A 17,069-nucleotide genomic window follows, 5' to 3' on the forward strand; every position below is an offset into this window, starting at 1 on the left:
AGGATTGACTTTCATAATATGGTTAAATCAATTGACACGTAAATATATTGCAGTTCATAAGAGTGCAACTATAAGTCTTTAATGGAGTGTCACATAATTAATGAATGCTGATTAGTTTAATTAATGAGTTTTAATTAATTGATCATGTATCCTTAGATCTTATAATTGTAGGTCCATTAGAACCCTCCACTAGCTCACAAAGGGATTAAAACAATGATTTTAAAGTGGAAGAAATTTGAAGGGTTCAAATTATTTTAAGAAAATTAATTGTATATGATACAATTAATATAATGTATATAGATACATTATAATATAAAGTTCATTTTGAATAAGATTCAAATGGAACGGTATAATATGAGAGAATAAATATTTGAATAAGAATCGAATTATCTTAATATGAATTGAATTTAAATTTAAAATATAGTTTAAAATTAATATGAATTGGGATCCATATTAATACTATAGGTTATGAGAGATATGTATATTAGAACATGATTCAAACATACATGATATTAAATGTAATATATTTAATTAATATATTTATTAAATTTAGATTTAATTAATAATTAATTTAATTAATTTAAATTAAATTAATTAATTAATGCAGGGGAATGGATTATTGGGGTTGAAGGGAGTTATGTATTAAAGTTACAAAACAGTCTACAATTAAAGGAATTGTTTTTTTAAAAAAACTGACCAACCTCTCTCACTCTCTTGCTTTCACATGATCAGGGAAATTGTTCTCTCACAAAAAAGTTTTCCCCTCTCTAAACTTCCAATGAATTCCACCATCCTCCTTCTTCCAAAGAAAATAGTAAAGAAGACCAATAATCGTATCTTGCTTAGAGCTTCAAGAGCGTAGTTCGTTTGATCGTGTTATTTTGATTCAAGATTGGAAGAAAAATTGAAGAAGAATTTCTTCAAAAGTCTGTAACAAACAAAAAAATGATTAAATACTTCTAATATGGGATTCAATCTCTTCATCATTAAAGTATTACCAATATGGATAATTTGAATTGTCCGAATAATTAACATAATTAAATGAACAAGGAACTCCCTTTCAAAAGGGGAAAAGAAGACACCAACTACCAACTAAAAGGATGGATTTGTTGAATCTATAAAATTTTAAATTAAATTGATACTTTTAAATGGAAAATTGAAATAGTGTATTTTCTTTGTTATCTTTCTTTTTCAAGGCTTCTTTTTTGGTGCCTACAATTGACCTCTTATCACATTTTTTTTAAAAGTTGTTTTTATGATGATTAAATTCATGTATCTAAAAAGATATATAAAACGTTGGTAGCTATTCTTTAAAATTGAAAAATAATTTAAAAGTACCCATCAAACATTAAATGTTGTTACGAACAATGTTATGACATCCTACATAACAGATAAAGAGAACACTAAGAATTGGTAACCCAACGGTGAAAATACCTACATCTGGAGGATAGTATGTCCAGAAAAGATAACTTTACTAATATATATGATAAACAATTACAACATAGTACTTATCTATAATAAGAATACCATTACAGGGACATCTGTAGAGCTTAACGATTCAACCATTCACCTAGGCTCTTCCTAAATGAGAGACTTTCTCTCTCAGATACTTAGGTTTCCCCTAAGCAATGATATAAGTAAAAAAAACGTCTTACGCTTCCCCTAAGATTGAAGCTCTCTCTCTTCTAGACTTAAGCTCCCCTTAAGCTGTGAGACTCCCTCTCACTTGTACTTTATCTTTCCGTCTTAAGTAACGACCACTTCACTCGTCTATCTTAGGCTCTCCTTAAGCTTGAGAATCCCTTATCAAGAAGTCTACCGACAAAGCATATAGATGATTTGGAGCATGTCTCCAACCTTACGGTAACACAATCTTCAATTCCTTCAAAGATTGAAAAACGCTCACTTGTGACAGAAGAACTTCACAATACAACGTCATTCCAAATTCTTTTGTGAAAACAGCCCACCCTAAACAAAAGACTAAGTACCTTTAAATATGCATAGTGGGCAACACCAAAGGACAATCCTAACTTTCAAAAATAGTTGCACAACGAGAAGGAAAAAGATCTACAAATATATTGCAGACAAGATTTTTCACACAAGGAAAGTATTTTGCAGAAACATTTCTATAAACATTTTTTAACCAGAAAAACCAAATGTAGAGACAATTATTAGTTTTGTAGGTCGTTTTGGATTTTAATTGATACAACTTGCAAATTTTATGGATATTAGATTGATACATGCCTAATTATTTTTGGAATTGATAATGAAATTGACCCTATAGGCTTTTCTAAAACCTGATTTGAATCCTAACACTAGACCTTTGCAACTACCTAGATTTTTTTCTTTTCTTTTCATTTTTTAATGATTTGACAGACAAAGTCAATTCAGATAAAGTGTTAAATGCTACAATAATAGAAGGGTAGATGGCCATATTGTGGCATGTGCATAAAGCATGAATACAAACTTTATGACGAAAGAATGAGATTTGGATGGGGACGGGGTATATTTGAAATATAATATGCTCTCAATTTCTTAATGATAAAAATAAATAGTCAATAATTCAACTGATATAAAGTATGGATTTTCGATTAAGGTTTAACTTTATTTTTTTTTCTTAAATAATGAAACTCAACATTAATTTGTTAAAGTTGGTATATAGATATGTGATTATTGATGATATAAGATTGTGGGTGCATTTTTTTTAAAGGCCATTTTTCATTTATATACCGCTGAAAATTAGAGATCTTTTTTTTTCTAAAAAAAAAAAAAAAAAAAAAAAAAAAAACCTTTTACAATTGCATGTTGAAACACATTTGTTAATCTTAAGGGAAAAAAACCCCACAAATTGACTATACATTTACTTTCCTCGTCCACATAACTAGTTTAGGAGATTTGAAAACCTTAAATTTAATCTTAGGCATATATAAATTAAATACATTTTTCATTTTTCAGTAGTCACTTTGAAAAAAACAACACAAATCAAAGTGAACTTAACTCAATAGTAATTAGCAAGACCTACCATCCTTGAGATTTTGAACTACGATCTCCCACCTTTATAATTATTATACATGTAGATAGATTAATTAAATATAACAAAAGAATTTCAAAATTCAAGATATACACTCTATTTTTTCATACTTCCTTGACTTGCACTTCAAATATTGACTTATTTAACTTATACTTCTTAAACATACTTCATACACAATTTTCTTAAATTCGTGCCACTAAACTCAAACTCACATAATTATCTAGACTCAACATTTGTTAGATTACAAACATGTGAGCTAGACGCTTCTTACATTTCATATAGAAGTGTCAGATAAAGTTTGCATTTTTATGATATATTTTGCTACATAAGCAATTTTCTAAATATAAAATCTACACATTTAGGCCACATCAATTAATTTGTTGAGAAATAGGCCAGATCAACTCAAAAAGAAAGGCCCAGTCTGATTTTTATTTTTATTATTGCTCTTCTATAATTTCAAAATATATATATAAGAACTAATTAAAACGATAAGAATAAAAAATAAATGAACATACAATAAGAATATATTTAAAAGTGATTTATAATATTTGGTGGGTAATAATAAAATTAGCTAATACACCCCATTGAAATTCTTGTGTTTAGACTTACTTTACTTTATTACACGTGTGTACTTAATTTCTAGTTAAATTTGGAAAAATATTTCCATCTACTTATGCTATTCATTTATGAAGTTTTGAATATATATATATTTTTTTAATCGAATACTTAATTTCTCTTTGGAGGGATACACAAAAGGAGTTACAAGTGCTAATCGAAAATCACTTATTGAATTGACGGACATAGCTTTTATAACTGCTTTTATCTACCTAAAAAGCCATGTAAACTAGAAAGGACAAGAAAAAGGAAACAAATTTGTTGGTTTTCTAGTCAAGATCAAAGTGGTCCAATAATCTTCTCTATCAATATGGTCATAGTTAGATACAATGGTGAAGTTAAATTTCAAATGAAAGCAAAGAAAATAAGGGAGACAAAAGATATGATAGTGAAATTTGTTTCAAGGCAAGGATGAAATTGTTGGTTTAAAACTCATTATTTAAGACGGAAACTATTATTTTAAGCGTATATGTCAACAACTTGAAAGTAGTATCCGTTGATTTGGATATGGAAATAAAAGAGCATTTTAAAGATTTACTAAATGTTAAGTTAAAAATAGTTGAAAGTTGGAAAAAGGTAAAAAAAGATGGTACTTTTTTTTGAAATGGAGGGAAAATGGTGGAAGACAGATTAAAAGGTTGAAAAAATGACGCGATTGATAGTGTATATGTTAATAATTTGTATGCATAGAAAATGAGTCGTGTCCCAACATGAGGCATCAATTTTGTACTAAAAATGTGATATAAGCGAACCCAAAAAAGGGAAGGTGAAAATGCATCACCGAAAAAGTATTGGGAGTGAGTGGTTCAAATCGCTTTACATTAACGCTGCACAATCTAAGTTAGGCCACCCAAATAGAAAGCTAGCACTCTCTTTTTTCACACGTTGCCGAAAGTGTATTACAAGCACATATATGTTAAGTTGGATAACATGGGAAACCAAAAAGAAGCCAACTAACACATCCTATGTGGCTACTTATCATATATATATATATATACACACACACACGCACGACCTTTAAACTTTGGAATAATTTCTAATTATGTCCGTTGGGGAGTTTGTTTCTGGGATATGATTAGCTAATTTTATTACAAACAAAACTTAAACGACATGTTTTTGTAATATGTTCTGTGTTGTGTTAATTCTGTTTTGAAATTGATTTCTTATACGTTAATATGTGTAGTACATATTTGTTAGTGTGTCTTCCTATCCTCTACGGCGTGTCTTACAACATGCTGTTACATTGTCAAGGACATTGTACGTAACAAACAAAAAATTCTAAAGAATAATTTTTCCTTGTCTGTCAAGATTTTTGAGTAGATTTTGTACCCTACCATATTTTTTTCCTTGAGAGATGATTTATTCATTTCTTAAATATCTTCTCAAAGCTATATATATAGTGGTATTGTTCAAGTTTAGGGTCGGCCGTTTTGAAGATTCTTTGAAGTCGATTGTCTTGTGTGTTTTCTCTCGAACCACAACTGTGTATCAATCTTTCATCGAAGAAGTTGAATTGTTGTAGATCTTGAGACTTAATCTAGATCCTGTTGGTTTATTCTTCAACAACTTGAAAAGGGATTCTAAAATTTAGGGGGAGCCTAAGTTTTTCTAAGTAAAGTGATCTTCCTTTGAAGAGGAAAGATGCAAGTTATTTGTGAGAGTGAGTCTCACACTTAAGAGGAGCCTAAGTTTTATTGAGAGAGAATCTCACACTAAAAGGGAGCCTAAGAGATTGTTCTTTAAGTTAGACTATTCGAATGTCATTATAATTGTCATTTATTTATAGATAAGTAGATCATTATAATTGTTTGACTTTATATTAGTGAATATATCTTTCCATAGGCACACTGTCCCCCAAACTTGGGTTGTATTGCATCGAACTGGGTTAACAAACTCTGTATTCTATTATGACTTTAGATTTATGCATTTATCTATGATGTTTCTTGAAATGATGTTGAGGGAAAATGAATCCTCGCAGAAGCGTGTGATCACATTCTTTGATTCCTTATATGAATTAAATATAGAAATAATAAAAAAAGAGGTGAAAGAACATACCTTTGTCGATCCATAATTGCAGCAAAATTTCCGTCTTTTCCTCAAAATCTTCTTTTTCCACAAGGTCTACCTTGATATGATTCGGACAAGGATTCGATTCGTGAGAACCACTCTTGAAAGATGCGAGAGAATAGGAAAGAAGAATTTTTAGAGAACCTTCTTTAAAAATTGGGAGAATTTTCTTGGAAGAGAAATTTCTGCATAATGACTACAGAGATTATATTGTAGAGAGTAGAGAGTGTAGAAGTGAGTTCCATGAGGCTCCCTAGGGCCCTCTTTATTGAACTCTACTAGGTTACTCCTAATCCTATTAGTATAACCCCTCTGTAGAGATTTTTAAATTAATATCTATTAATATTCAATAATAAAATATATTTACCCAATTAATGTCTCATATTAAATAGTTTTAAATATTTAAATCATATTTAAATATTTGTTATTTAATTATCTACTAATATCCAATATTAAAAGATAATTATTTATTTAATATCTCATATTAAATGGATTTAAATATTTAAATCATATTTGAATATTTATTCTCTGCATTGTCTCTTTAATTTGAATCTCATTAAAATTAAATAATTAATTATTTGAATTATATGCAAATGAATTAATTCTCTCGATATCTACTTAATTCAAATCTTATTCGAATTAAATAATTTATTTATTTATATGGATCTTATCCAAATAAATAATTAATTATTTGAATCATATTCAAATAAATTAAGTCTCTATATTATAAAGTTATAATTTGAATCTCATTCAAAGAAACTTTATAATAAATCATGTAATTAATTTTATCTAATACAATTAATATTTTTTCTAATAAATTTGAAATTTTCAATTCTTTTTTCAATACATATGATCATGAACCTACAGATTATAAACTTCAATGATCCAAGCTTAACTAACTAAACTCTTTAATTGAATTAACATTCATTCATTAACTATAGGAAAAATCATTATAAACCCGTAGTTGAATTCTTATGCACTATAGAACAAGTTGTGTCCATAGATATAATTAGTATAAGCAAGTCAATCTTTCACGAGTTGTTTATAATTACAGGTTGGTTCAATGTTCATTTTGTCTCTGTAATTACCTCTTTTCCTTAAGTACCACAGATTCTTCTAATGAACAATCTATTTATGGTTCAACCATAAACTAAGTCGCTCTCGAAAGAGTGAGAGGGTGAGGCCCCTTGTTTAAGACCCAAAACCAACACTTAAGGAACTACTCATCTACTTACCTTATGTGGGAAGGAGTGAATTCCATTTTATGAAATTATGTTTTTAGCTCCCCGTTTATTTAAGTCTCCAAAATGGTAGGCTTATTGAGTCGGCAACTTGGGTCACACTCACCCCTACAAATCAAAGGATCAAACTCACAAATAGGAGTTCATAAATCACTCACGATTAAGATGGAGTGGCACATGATCATCCCATGAAATATTAATCTCATTAACTAACAGATTTACAAAGACAGATTAAATATTTCGCGGTTCAATCTTATATAAACTCTTTGTATATGATACCCCTACGCATATGTCTCCATATGAAGAGTCTGGATCAAATCATTTGTAACTATTACAAAGTGGGTCATATCCATAGTGTCACTAGGATAAGACACCCAATTTTATCTATATACTATGAACCTTTAGGTTATTTTTTGAACATGGTCCGCTCGTATCTCAACTATATACATGTTCAAGGCTTCATGCAATAACCTTGGATTTTTTCGGTTAATGGATAAATTAATATTGTATAATTAATGATTACATTAATCAACTAATAAATTACGAGGCTTTAGGGCATAAATTCCAACGGCTGTAGCATCGTGTGTGACAAATTTTGTCGTGTATTAGATAACCTTTATTTCAATGCCTATAAATTTCAAAATTTTCACATTTACCCTTAACCTTTGAAATTTATTTTTTTTTAAATACACTTGGAGATTTTTTAAAAAATTTAGTTGCATAGTAGCCTTAAAAAAACCCAAGATGTATTTTGCCCTACTTTTTGAAACTTAAGAATTTTTTTCCCGTTGTTGTCATAGAGGGTCGTCGGCCATGTTTTCACTGGAGAGATCATGGTGCATCGGATGCATGTGTTTTCACCAGAATGGGTTTGTTTGCATAAGAGTGTCACTCGATTTTTTTCATGGGAAAGTGGCATCCAGATTTATGGGTGTTCACTTGAGAGAGCGAGAGAGAAGAGATAGAGAGAGAGAAAAGATACCGAGAGTGAGAGAGGTGCGGAAAAAGAGATTGAGAGTGAGAGAGGAGATTATTACTAATTCTGCCACATCCTCAACACCACTTGATCCAAATGTTCATATAACTTCTTTTGGTCATGTTCCTATCAAGGAACTCTAGACTTTAGAAAAGACTTATGCTTGGGGCTACATTGATCTACCCCTAGGCAAAAGACCTATTGGCTATAAGTGGATCTATAAAATCAAGACATATTATGATCGAAATATTGAACATTATAAAGCTCGACTTGTTGTTAAAGCCTATTCTCAGAAATATGGTATTGTTTACGAAGAAACATTTGTTCTAGTTGCTAGAATAACATCACTTTGCAGTCTTTTAGCTATTGCAACTGCCAAAGTGATCACTTCTATAGATGGATGTGAAAAACACATTTTTCAATTGTACTCTATCTAAGTATATATGAAACCACTTATTGGTACTTCTCTTCCACCGACGAGCAAATATATGATCAGTCGTCTTATTTAATTCATGCATTTTTCAATAGAATGTATATTAGGAGTCTCATTTATTTGATGGTAACATGCCCGACCATTGCCTATGCAGTTCATATCGTCAGCCAATTCATGGTCGCCCCTTGAACTATACAATCTATTGTTCTGCTTCGCATCCTACGATATGTCAAAAACACTCTCACTCGTGGCCTTCAATTTTCTACCACACCCCTTCTTCCCCATCTTCTCCACTTTTCCCCCCTTTTTGAAAACCCTAACCCTACCGGCGCCACCCCAATTTCTTCCCCATCTATCCCCATTTCTTCTGCCTCTCCCTCTCCCATTTTCCCCTCACTGCCGCTCCTTCTCCAATTTTCCTCATTCTTCTCCACTATTCTCCTTCCTCTCCTATTTTCCCATCTTTTAACCGCCGCCGTCGCCTCTTCTCTCCCTCCCTCTCTCATTTTCCCCTTTTTTCGCCGCTCCTCCCTTCGGTCAGCCGCTGCAACCAACTGCCCGCCGCCGCTATCGTCTCCTTGTCTCGTTCAGCCACCGCCGCCACCGGTAATCTTCTCATTTTATTTTATTTTGTATATTTATTTAAATCATTATTTCACATCCTTTTGTACAAATCATGCCCATTCAAATGTGTGTACATATTGTCTTCACTTTTGTTAAGATCTTGTCAATTTTGCAGAATATATTTGTTTTACAATTCTCTGAAATTCTATAGAGTAATTTTATAACGAACACGTCATAATTCATTAGAGATAAAACATTATAAAATTCTTTTAAGTTTCAAGTTGATTATAACACAATCTTTATGTCTAGAAAATGATATGATGTTGGTTATTTGGAGCCTAAGCATGCATGATTTAACATTTCGAACTTTCAAGAAAAATAGTACTTAGATATTATGTGCTATTTTTAGTATATAAACTTTTTTATGTTTATATGTTTGTGTCTAATAAATCTATAAATCTAAAAAATATAAAATAAATCTTTAAACCTCCAATTTGGTACTTAATAGGTCCCTAACACATTTNCCCAATGCCTAAATAGAGCGGCGGGAGTTGGGTCGTCAGGAGAGATCGTCTCTCCCGACGATGTAAAGGCCCGTCGGGAGTTTTCGGGAGGGGAAATCCCGATACCGTAAAGGTTCATCGGGAGTTCCCATCGGGAACTCCCGACACCATTTGTTAGCCGTCAGGAGAGAGATCTAGTTTAAACCAGACCCCTTCTTCCCCATCTTCTCCACTTTTCCCCCCTTTTTGAAAACCCTAACCCTACCGGCGCCACCCCAATTTCTTCCCCATCTATCCCCATTTCTTCTGCCTCTCCCTCTCCCATTTTCCCCTCACTGCCGCTCCTTCTCCAATTTTCCTCATTCTTCTCCACTATTCTCCTTCCTCTCCTATTTTCCCATCTTTTAACCGCCGCCGTCGCCTCTTCTCTCCCTCCCTCTCTCATTTTCCCCTTTTTTCGCCGCTCCTCCCTTCGGTCAGCCGCTGCAACCAACTGCCCGCCGCCGCTATCGTCTCCTTGTCTCGTTCAGCCACCGCCGCCACCGGTAATCTTCTCATTTTATTTTATTTTGTATATTTATTTAAATCATTATTTCACATCCTTTTGTACAAATCATGCCCATTCAAATGTGTGTACATATTGTCTTCACTTTTGTTAAGATCTTGTCAATTTTGCAGAATATATTTGTTTTACAATTCTCTGAAATTCTATAGAGTAATTTTATAACGAACACGTCATAATTCATTAGAGATAAAACATTATAAAATTCTTTTAAGTTTCAAGTTGATTATAACACAATCTTTATGTCTAGAAAATGATATGATGTTGGTTATTTGGAGCCTAAGCATGCATGATTTAACATTTCGAACTTTCAAGAAAAATAGTACTTAGATATTATGTGCTATTTTTAGTATATAAACTTTTTTATGTTTATATGTTTGTGTCTAATAAATCTATAAATCTAAAAAATATAAAATAAATCTTTAAACCTCCAATTTGGTACTTAATAGGTCCCTAACACATTTAATATTTTAAAAAAATTTTAAGAATCTACTAGACATAAAACTAAATTTTGTGTCTAATAGAAAATTGAACTTTAAATTTTGTATCCAATAGGCTTGTAAATTTTAGAAGATGTTGAATAGATGAAAGGCTTATATTAGACACAAAATTGAAAGCTTAGAGACATACTAAATAAAACATTTGAAAGTTGTTAGACAATTTAAACGGTCTAGGGACCTATGTATTTATTTTGCCTTAAAAAATGAAAATTATGGAACTTGATGCTTAATAATACTTTGTACTTTGTCCTCTAATTTAGGTTATTGTTTTGGATTACAAGTTGGACAGAAAATATTTATTTTTAAGGATGAATAAAGAATAGATTAAACTAAGGAATAAGTTATCAGTGGAGTATAGAGATAACAGACTATCGCAAGTACATTTCAAACTTTTTCCTTTTCTAAATTCTAGGCTATCTCTTTTGATATAACATTTAAATGATCAATTTTGTAGGCAACATTTGAGGTTAATTCGTCGTGAAACTCAAAGCGCCTCTGACTTATATATAAAACATCAACGCAAATTTCCCGATTGGTTCAAATCTCAGGTATACATAGTCATTTTGTAGACAACAGTTGAGGGATGATTCATTTTTCGTAGTCATTTTTAATGTATAATTAATTATCAGGTTCTACAACGGTGCGAGCGAGAAGATATCTCCGATGATTTTTTTCACTTGTAATGGGACCTTCGTCTTAAGTGCACTCTTACAATGGATGCATTGTTAATGGGATACGGTTTCACACTGTAGAGCGTGACAATCGTCGAGCTACACAAAATAGTGGAGTCCTAGTGGTCGTGGAGATCAGTGAGAACGCAAGTGTGGATAACAATTTCTACGGTGTTGTAGACGAAGTATTAGATTTCCAATATGCGAACAGAAGACGTGTTTTCTTGTTGAAGTGTAGATGGTTTGACACAGATAACAACAAAAGTAATAGGACACATGTGGATTTAGGATACAAATCGATCAATACATCACACTTTTGGCATGTCGATGAGCCTTTCATCTTTGCTATCCAAGCACAATAAGTCTTTTACATTTATGACATCAAATATGGTAACAATTCGAAAGTTGTTCAAGTAGTCCAAAATAAACGAATATGGGATGTACCAGAAGTGGATGATGTTGAAAACGCACAACTAGATTTACTAGAAATTGTTGGTGGCGTCCGAGTGGATGAAACCATTGTGGAGGTTACTTTATGTAGAGTTGATGTTGATCCTACAGTTGTGGAAAGACCAATTATTGTATATGGTGATCATGACTTCATAAACGATGATGATGAAGAACAATTATCTCCCAATAACAGTTCAAATGCTGATGAATAATTTTAATTAGATTACGATGATGAGTAATGATGTATCTACTCAATTCTTTTTTTCTCTAGCTTACATGTATTTATTGTTAATTTAATATTGTTTTGTCTTTTTGTATTTGTATAGATACGATGTCAACCCCTAATAGGATATAGGAGGTTGATGAAGAATTCCAGGAGATATATCTAGGCAACACGGTATCTTCTGTGGGTGATACTTTAGGTTAGTATATTTTGAAATATATTCTGTTAACTGAAATACATCATAAACTATTTTAAATTTTGTATTCTTCATATAGTAGCTCAGCATCCACTCGGAAGAAACAAGAGCATTTGCGGAACATCGAGTTGGAAAAATACGTCCAAAAACATGGCAGAATTACAATCATGATAAATGAGGGGGAGACGAAACCGATATCTCAACATTCGGTATGATTTAGTAATGCGATCGACGTCGTCATGAGATCTGCATTTCCAGTACGTTGTCGTACTTTTGCTGAGGTTCCAAACGAGTTTATAGAATTGGCTAAGAGTCAATTATTGGTAAGTAATTATAAGTTTATTCTTTTACAGTCATGAACATCATCTATGCTAATTCTTCCCTTCCTCTTTGGTAGCCTCATTTCGAACTTGATCTGTCCAGTCAACGACTTAACCGTTTTATAGAACATCAAAGGAATTAGAGTTTCAGGCAAAGGAAGGTCGAGAAATAGGATGTGTTGACCTATTTAGGGAAACACACTCTAAAGGTGGCAATTTTGTGAACGAGGCAGCTGAAAATGCACATGTAACATTTTTTGCTTTACTATCGTGTTTTTTTCATTTTTAACTTTAGTCGCTCGTTCTTACCCATTTAATTAATATGTCTAGCATCAAATGTTGGAATTACAATCCAGCCCCACTCTAGAAGGTTCTCAACCACTAACAGGGGATGAAATCTGTGAGACAGTTTTGGGTAGACGACCCAGATATTCAAAAGGCCTAGGTTGGGGCCCTAAGCCTAAGTCAAGAAGGAGTAGCATCTCATCAAGCTCGTCATCTACTCAAGGAACGAAGACAGGAATGGAGGAATTGAGAGCCAATTTCCAACAGTCTAAGTCGAGGATTAAGGAACTTGAAGATGTTCAGTAAAAAATGTAAGAGGATCATGCAAGACAAATGGAAGAAATGAAAAAAATGATTGAAGATATGATACGATCACATAGAGAAGACCCATCAAATTAGGTATGATTACTACATTATTTAGTTGTCTAATATGTTGCTATCCTGCAGTTATGGTAGCAAAGTAGTTTGTCTTAAGTAGCTTTATGATAAAGAATTGTTGGCTATCCTACAGTTATGGTAGCCAAACAACCAGATTTTGATGTGTTTTTTGTTGGCTATCTTATGTATTTATGAATGTTTACGAAGTTTAATGTGTTGTGGTGGTAGTGGTGGTGTGTGTGTGTGTGGGAGGGGGGGGGGTTGAGATTGGGTTAAACCATTTTGGGGACAAAGTTTAAGTTTTATGTGTTAGTCATTATTTACTCGTTTTGTGTGTTTTTTATGTTCAGGAGGTTCCATATTTGTCATGGGGGTGGATAGGGTTTCTTTACACCTGTCTTGTTCTTGAACTCGGAGTTCTTGTGTGTTTATAAATGTTTAAGAAGTTTAATGTGTTGTTGGGGTGTGCGTTGAGATTGGGTTAAACCATTTTGGGGACAAAGTTTGAGTTTTATGTGTGTTGGTCATTGTTTACTTGTTTTGTGTGTTTTTGATGTTCGTGAGGTTACATGTTTGTCGTGGGGGGTGGGTAGAGTTTTATTACCACCCGTATTGAAGTTTGAACGTGTTGTGGATGTTTATCGATATAACATTTCAATGTTTTTGTTTTATTGTAGAATGTTGTTCGGAGATGAGCTGGGATAATTGTTGAAGATGTTGTGTTCGAAACGTGTTCTAGAGGTTGTTTTGATTTTATTTCTTTTATGTATTTGTGATATGAATGTTTATGAACTTCTAGTATCAACTTCGTTTGGATATTGTAATTTTTTATTTACTTGTTATAATATGGACTTCATTTTCGTTTTTTAATTATGTGAATCTTTATTTGGTTTGATATATTTTACAGGTTTTCAGATCAAATTTTAAAAAAATTACAAACGATAGATTAAATTTTAATACTCCCCACGAATATATTATTGTGTCGGGAGTTCTTGTATCCCCCGATGCATTAAATAAAACCGTCGGGAGTTCGAAAACTCCGGACGCATAGAACAATCGTTGGGAGTTCGGGATCTCCCGATGCACATTAAACGGTGTCGAGAGTTATTTAGGGAACTCTCGACACCCTATATATGCGTTGGGAGTTCCCCGAATAACTTCCAACACTGTTTTAAAGTGCGTCAGGAGATCTTCTCCCGACCAAACTCCCGACGATTTTGTATTCGTTGGGAGAGGCTCTCCTAACGCTTTTTCCACACTTTTTCGACGAAATGTGGCGTTGGGAGAAGTCAGATTTCTTGTAGTGTACGTAAAGATCATCAGAGTGTGAGGGAGCAAAAAAGAGCGAGAGGGAGGAGCAAAAAGTATGAGCGAGAGGCCCAATCTACGTGCGCCATATTCTGTTTTGTTAATTTCACTAGGATATGATATAAGCAAAAGGACAAATATCTAAAAATTTAAAAAGTAGGTCAAATCTCATTTCAACCTAGTATTTTGGCTTATCTATACGATTATCTCATTTTTTTTTTCTTCATAAGATAAATAGAAGCTGACACGAAAACTAATATGTCAAAACTAAAAGATATACTTAACATTATTTACATAAATTGAAGTGGTAGATGAAGTGTAAATATTAACTATTTTTTAATGCAATAAACGGTAAAGTGATCTTAATCTATATCCAATTTCTACCCATCAACTACCATTAATGAAAAGATGGAATAGTTTCAAAGTCTAATGCAATTTTGTTAGATAAATATGAGGTTCAATTTCAAAACCAATTGGCAATGTGAGAGGAGTAACTCATCTATTATATACAGATTGTGAGATCACTCCATATTTCTAAAGTGAGATCCTTAACATGCCCTAAATTGATGTCTCTTTCAATTCACCATTCTTCCGTCTAATCATTTTTTTTCGAACCAAATACCCATTTTGGCTTCATGAATTTGATACCATATTAGATAAATATGAGGTTTCATTTTCAAAATTAACTGATTGGGAGAAAGTATAGCTATGTCTTTTATAAAGATTATGAGGCATATCTCTATCTTTTCTACGATAAATTCTCAACAAATTTCAAATAGATTAAGAAGAGAATAAAAAAGGGTACTTTCTGTTAATTTAACTAGAAAGAAAAAGGCAAAAATAGTTGATGTAGATAAAATGCAAATGCATAAGTGGGACAAAGGTGTAAAAGGAATGTAGTAGGTTTGGCAAAAATTGGTGCTTTTACAAATGCTATTGCTGGGAGTGGCAGTGGCAGTGGCAGCTATGTTTAAGTGGACGACTGGCCTTGTCATGACTTTTAGTCAACATTTTTCTTATCTTTTTTTCAACACTACGTCTCTTTTCCACTTCCCTGCCCCATCCATTTAGGATAGACTCGAATATTTTCAAACTCTTTTCATGTCTTTTCTTTTTTCTTCTTTGAATTAAATAAAGTAATCTATTATCTACTTCTCTTTTATTGTATTACTATTTATTACTTATTATATTTTAAAAAAAAAAAACAAAAAAAAAGGTTTCTAAGATCTGTTCTTGACTTTTCAAACTTTTGTTATCCACTAAAAGTTTTTATTGGGAGTAAGAAATCTATTACATATAGTTCATTTTAAACATAATTTCATGACTGTACTTTTGGTCATATGTTATGGTTTACTTACATATTTATAATCTTTCTATTTTTTTCTAATTAATGTGAAATTTCAAAATTGGTTGGATGTAACTGTGAATTTCGCACGAATATACTTTTGAAAACTAGTGCGCAACAAATTTTAAAATGTATAAGAATGGACACGTGTTAAAAAAGTGATTTTAGATGATTCATTCACGATTAACCTTACCCAACGTCCAATACGGTTAAGATTTTTTACTTATTTACTCTTAATTCTAAAAAGCAATCTCAAACGTGTAACCTTAACTAGCTAACTTTAAGAAATCAATGTACTTTTAAAATTTAAGGTAAAAATTACAATACTTATCTAAATTTAGGCGTAATTCGATGGAATTGCGAATTTAAGATAAAATATGATATACCTCATTTTTAATTCTCAAAAATAAATTTTATAAAGTTATAAAGCTAAACAATGGCACATTAAAAAGTTGAGAAATATTCTCAAAACTTTTAAAGATAAAAGTAAAAAGACCCTAGAAGTTGATGGCCAAAGATAAAAGAATCGACTTTAGAAGAAAAAACATGTGGATAGCGAAACATTAATTAATTTATATTCTTGCTTAAATGTATTGGTTGGGTATGGTTAGGTAGGATGTAGAAGAAACTTTAATTTGAAAGGGGGACTATAGCTTTTATGCAAATAAAATAAAATAAAAAGATAATTATAAATATAGCAATTAGATTTAATGATAGACTATATCACTAATAGAAATCTATCAATAAAAGTATTTATAACTAATATGAGTATATCACAAATAAATTTTATATAAATTATTATACATTTAATTATTAATCTTAAAAATGTTGTCTTTACTTTATTTGAATGGGTGGAAGATCTACCGTGCTTTTGCCTCAAAATGGTCAGACAACGACTCATATTGAAGCAATTTTAGTGTCGCCCATTAACGGCGTGCGTGCTCAAACCAAACCTAACAAAACTACTATGCCACAGCCACAGGCGCCGCCGCCCGCTACCTAACTTTCCTCTAATCAATGTCCATTCTTAGGGTTAGATATATTTTATTTATAATCCCTTTTTATATAGGATTAGTCACCAATATTGTCTTTAACCTTTTCAAATCTTCAATTTTACTTCTATTTTCAATTTTCAAAAGTAACTCAAAGTTTTATCAAGTTCAATTTTCGTATCCCATGATTCTCTTGATAGGTCTTTAACATGTTCATCCTCTTTTAAAAATTTTACGGATCTATTTGACTTAAAATTGAAAGTTTAAGATTTGATTAGACATAAAATTCAACTTTATATTCAATAGATAGGTTACTTTATTAAAATTTTGAATATGTTGTCGACTATTAAATACAAAGTTAAAAATACGTGAATTTATTAAACGATTTAAGAGTTCAGACAAAGTTAAA

Source organism: Benincasa hispida, chromosome 8, assembly GCF_009727055.1.
Source record: "Benincasa hispida cultivar B227 chromosome 8, ASM972705v1, whole genome shotgun sequence".
NCBI classification, from domain to species: domain Eukaryota; kingdom Viridiplantae; phylum Streptophyta; class Magnoliopsida; order Cucurbitales; family Cucurbitaceae; genus Benincasa; species Benincasa hispida.